The sequence below is a fragment of the Carcharhinus amblyrhynchos genome, chromosome 4, assembly GCF_965287045.1.
Source record: "Carcharhinus amblyrhynchos chromosome 4, sCarAmb.v2.hapA, whole genome shotgun sequence".
Classification (NCBI taxonomy): Eukaryota; Metazoa; Chordata; class Chondrichthyes; order Carcharhiniformes; family Carcharhinidae; genus Carcharhinus; species Carcharhinus amblyrhynchos.
In genome coordinates this window covers 135,753,702-135,759,038 of record NC_137327.1, presented here as the reverse complement: position 1 = coordinate 135,759,038, position 5,337 = coordinate 135,753,702, and the positions used below count along the sequence as shown (strand labels likewise).

The following is a 5,337-nucleotide window of genomic DNA, read 5'->3' as shown; positions in this document are numbered from 1 at the left end:
ACAACTTTCGGACTGTGGGAGGAAACCGGAGCACCCGGAGAAAATCCACGCAGACACGGGGAGAACATGCAGACTCTGCACAGGCGGTGACCCAAGCTGGGAATCGATCCTGGGTTCCTGGAGCTGTGAGACAGCAGTGCTAACAGTCTGTCACCAAGCCACCCACAAATGGGGAATGAATAGTACATTGATTAACCAATGTGGTTTACCTCTCCAGCAAGTACAGTATTGAACTTGACATGTGCTGGTAGGTGGGGTTAAAAAAAAACTGCTATTACTCCGAAGATGCAATGCTAAGCTACAGGCATCTGTTCAAGGTAAAACCTCCTGCTGGTGTCTCAAACCAGTGATAATTTTCACCTTATCTCAGAGTGGTATGCAAGTGGGCAGCATGGTGGTACAGCGGTTAGCACTGCTGCCTCACAGCGCTAGGGACCTGGCTTGGGTCACTGCCTATGTGGAGTTTGCACATTCTCCCCGTGTCTGCTTGGGATTCCTCTGGGTGCTTTGGTTTCCTCCCACAGTCCAAAGACATGCGGGTTAGGTGGATTGGCCATACTAAATTGCCCCTTAGTGTCAGGGAGGCTAGTTAGGGTAAATGCAAGAGGTTATGGGGATAGGCCAAATGGCCTCCTCCTGTAGGGATTCTGTGGTTCTAAGTGATTAGCATGGGAGTGGTTTCTGGAGCTAACACAGCTCTGAGACAACATCCTTACCAAGGTGCCACCTCCTTGCAAAGTTCCTCACCAAGGTTCAAGCAGGTAAGCTGCATTTACACAGTCTTAGAGTAATTCTACCGAGGTTACAAACAGTTCATAGAATCATAGAACCCTACAGTGCAGAAAGAGGCCCTTCGGCCCATCGAGTCTGCATCGAACACAATCCCACCCAGGTCCTACCCCCATATCCCTACATATTATACCCGCGAATCCCTCTAACTTACACATCCTTGGACACTAAGGGGCAATTTCTTAGCATGGCCAATCAACCTAACCTGCACATCTTTGAACTGTGGGAGGAAACCAGAGCGCCCGGAGGAAACCCACACAGACACGAGGAGAATGTGCAAACTCCACACAGACAGTGACCCGAGCCGGGAATCGAACCCAGGACCCTGGAGCTGTGAAGCAGCAGTGCTAATCACTGTGCTACCGTGCCGCCCCAAGTTCTGATGAAAGAACATCCACCTGAAACATTAACTTTGTTTCTCTCTCCATGGGTGCTAACTGACCAGCTGAGAATTTCTACCATTTGATGTTTATGTTCAGATTTCCAGCATCTGAAATATTTTATTTTCTATTAAAATAGCTCCTATTTCTTTTGTTCTTATGTAATACAACAGGGACTATATTCCACTATTGGATTTAAGACACTCTGGGAAATCCTCCAATCATAAATGGCCCTAAATGCAGGTTCTTCATTTCTATGCTGTTCATCAATGTCCCAGCTTGTGATCTCCAGTCCTTATTGCTGCTGCTCCTAAGCATCCAGCACTGACAGACTTGGTGTGACGTCCATACTACAGTGTCCATTTCCTTAAAGAAATTCAGCATGCCCGCAACGACTCTGACCAACTTGTACAGATGCATCATGGAACGCATTCTTTCCACATGTTTCACAGCTTAGAATGGATCCTACTCTGACCAAGATAGCAAGAAACTACAAAGGGTTGGCCATCACGCAAACCAGCTTCCCATCCATTGACTCTGTCTACATTTCCCGCTACCTTGGCAAAGTAGCCAGCATAATCAAGGACCTCATACAACTGGACATTCTCTCTTCCACCCTTTTCCATTGGGAAAAAGATACAAAAGTCTGAGATCACGTGCCAACCGACTTAAGAACAGTTTCTTCCCTGCTGCCATCAGACCTTTGAATGGACCTACTTTATATTAAGTTGATCTTTCTCAACACCCTAGCTATGACTGTAACACTATATTCTGCACCCTCTCCTCTCCTTCTCTATGAGTGGTATGCTTTGTCTGTATACCATGCAGGAAACAATACTTTTCACTGTATAACCAATAAATGTGACAATAATAAATCAATAAAAAAAGTATGTTATATTGGCAGCTCCGAGCATCATTGGAGTTCAATGGGTCCTCTGGACTGCTTTATCACCTGGTTTCAATGGGAAAAATTAACACAGAATGGGAGCAAATTAATTCCTGATTTTTTTTTATGTTGCAGGTTCATTACTCCTTGGCAACAACCAAAACAATTGCTAAACTTTCTGGATGTTAATTTGTGCGCTAAACATTAACAGCCAAGAGCAAGTTTCAGAGCTTGGGTGAAATTTATTTGTTGCGCTATTGACAACAAATTACAAAATGACTACCCCATAATGCATGAAGTAGCTCCAATACACAGATTATATGAATTTAGTGCGGTCAGTTAATTGGACTGGTACTGCACTCACTCTCCTTCTCTTTCAAGAGTCAAATGAAGTCAGATAAAACAAAGCCTGTTAAAAAACTGAGACAGCATCCGAGTATTTTACTTATTTTAGTTAAAATGATGAACTGACATAGACAGCACAATTTTAAAGTTTATTTATTAATCACAAGTAGGCTTGCATTAACACTGCAATGAAGTCACTGTGAAAATCCCCTAGTCGCCCCACTCCGGCGTCTGTTCGGATTACACTGAGGGAGAATTTAGCATGGCCAATGCACCCTAACCAGCACGTCTTTCAGACTGTGGGAGGAAACCAGTGCATCCGAAGACATGGGGAGAATATGCAGACTCCACACAGGTAGTGACCCGAGCCGCGAATCGAACCCGGGTTCCCAGAGCTGTGAGGCAGTTGTACTAACCACGCTAACCCTGCTGTCCCTGTGCAAGTTTTGAGTGAGTTAAAAGCGAGACAGTTAAAGGTACATAAATTGATAGAGAACAGAGGTCTTTGTCAACTTGTAATCACTGACATGAAAGTTAAATGCTTCCTGGGCAGAGGAAGACTATCGAATTGCCAGATTTGCGATCTCTTTCAATGCTTAACATGTGCTTTGCTTTTCATCTTTCTTTCGCTCTCTTTTTTTTTAAGATGCATACCTGTGAACTGAGGTCTGCTACACAGCGGTAGGCAAGCAGATCCTGTCACAGCTTCCACTCCCAGCACTTAGTCTCCAGTAGGGAAATGGATTTGCTTCTTCTAAAGCTTGGCAGTTGATGAAAGCTGAACAGTTATATCCCCAGTTTGGATTCTGATGTCACTGGAGCAGCAATACAGAATCACTAACAGGCGGTAAGATCTCCGGGTAGCTGTTAAGAATTAAAATAAGGTGCAACCACCATGATTTAATTTCTACTTTGCCGCAGTTTAATTCCTTTAACCCTGCAGTAGGGAGCTGGGAAAAAGAATCAAATACTACTTGTGCGATGGGAAGTAATCTTAAGTATTTTGAAACTTTGCTCTGGTCAAATTGTTCCCAATATTAAGCACTAACTGGCCTACTCCTGTTCTTAGTTTCTATTTTAACCATGTCTACATTAAAATAAACTGTAAGTAGACTCATTGGGTAGAATTTTCCCTTCTCTCCCGCCACAGGAATTGTAGCGGGCGGGGAAGGCAGACCATTGACCTCAGGCAGGATTTTCCAGTCTTGGGGCAAGCGCAGCTGGAAAACCCTGCCCGTTCTCAGTAAGAGATGTCCCAAGATCATAAAAAGCTTATGTAGGTGAAATTTCTCAATTTGTCTCTTGCTTTATCTTTTTCTCATTCCTTTTACTTAATTAATGCATCTTGGTCTGTCTGAATTACATGTGCTGCTGTTATTTAATAATGCATTTTGGGAGACCCCTTTTAGATTTGCTAGTTTGATTTGATCGATGCCAAATTAGTTGCATTAAATAGTTCTGTTGACTGCTGGAAATTGTAGCCCTGTTTCTCTTTCCACAGATGCTGCCTGACCTGCTCAGTGTTCCCGTACTCTTCGGATTCCCAGCATCTGCTGTGTTTTGTTTCTGGATTAAATAGCCGCTGCCTTTATTGAATTTGTAACATCCTAGCCCTGAACTTTCACTGTTCTATTGTATCTCCCCTCTACTCCTCTCCAAGTTCAGAAGATTCCATCACTGGTCAATGATACACCATCTCCACTTCCACAAGCAGGGAGAGTGGGCGGAAATCCCACCCAAAATAGAAGGTGTCAAATGGTAGTGTAGTTGTTGTAGAGTCCCTACAGTGCAGAAGGAGGCCATTTGGCCCATCGAGTCTGCACCGACTACAATCCCACCCAGGCCCTATCTCTTATGGTACTCTACTTGGGATTTGAAAAAAAATGGGTAGTATGTACAATTTGGGCTGAAGGGCCTGTTTCCATGCTGTAAACCTCTATGACTCTATAACTGAAAGCCGAGGTCATGAGCTCAAACGTCATCATGGTACATTGTCAGGTTGAATTCTGTAAATTGATCATTTGTGGACCAGCGTGTTGCCATAGCTGGGGATTGTATTGTGGCACAGTGGTTAGCGCTGCTGCCTCACAGTGTCAGGGACCCAGGTTCGATTCCTGTACTTGAGTCACTGTCTATGCGGAGTCTACACATTCTCCCCGTGCCTGAGTGGGTTTCTTCCGGGTTTTCTCCCACAGACCGAAAGACATGCTGGTTAGGTGCATTGGCTGTGTTAAATTCTCCCTCAGTGTACATGAACAGGCATTGGAGAGTGGCGACTAGGGGATTTCCACGATAGCTTTATTGCAGTGTTAATGTAAGCCTATTTGAGGCACTAATAAATAAAATTAAACTTTGTATTCTATAATAACTTTTAAAATATATTGTGGCACTTCTCCGCACATTACCTCAATATTGGTGAACATAATAAAGTTCACTCCACACATGGAAGGAGAACATTGGCAGGAATATTTGTCCCTGTATTGGCTATACTCAAAATAGAAAAAATATCAATACTTTTCCACACCAGTGTCAATATTATTCAGTACTTTATTTTGTTAAACCAATGAAGATAATTCACAAAGAGCACCTCATTTTAACAAAAAGGATCGCTACTGAATTTTTTTTTAAACTTTATTCCAATCCAATCAAGTCAAATTAAACCCAATTCAGAGTCCCAACAAGTTGGGACATTCCCGATCCAAGCTGACAAGACAGGGCTCTCACCTCCTGTCTTGGGCTTGATCTACATGATCCAAGCTGACTGGAGTAGGTGTAGCTCCTCCTCCAGGGCTTGATCTTATTTGCATCTTAGCCAAATGGCCGAGATGCCGCTTTAAAAAATTGCTTCAAATGAAGCTGAAATGTAACCTAATGACTTCAACCAAGTGCAGCATGTCGATACTACACTTGATCTTAGCCAAAAGGCCGAGAAGCTAT

At 43.5% G+C, this 5,337-nt stretch overlaps 1 non-coding gene across 1 annotated transcript; it reads right to left on the bottom strand.

The window, feature by feature from the left end:
• Positions 1-5,145: 5,145 nt before the first annotated feature.
• On the bottom strand, positions 5,146-5,337 carry LOC145342782 (U2 spliceosomal RNA). The gene has a single exon (XR_013886632.1). It is a non-coding gene; the product is annotated as a U2 spliceosomal RNA (small nuclear RNA).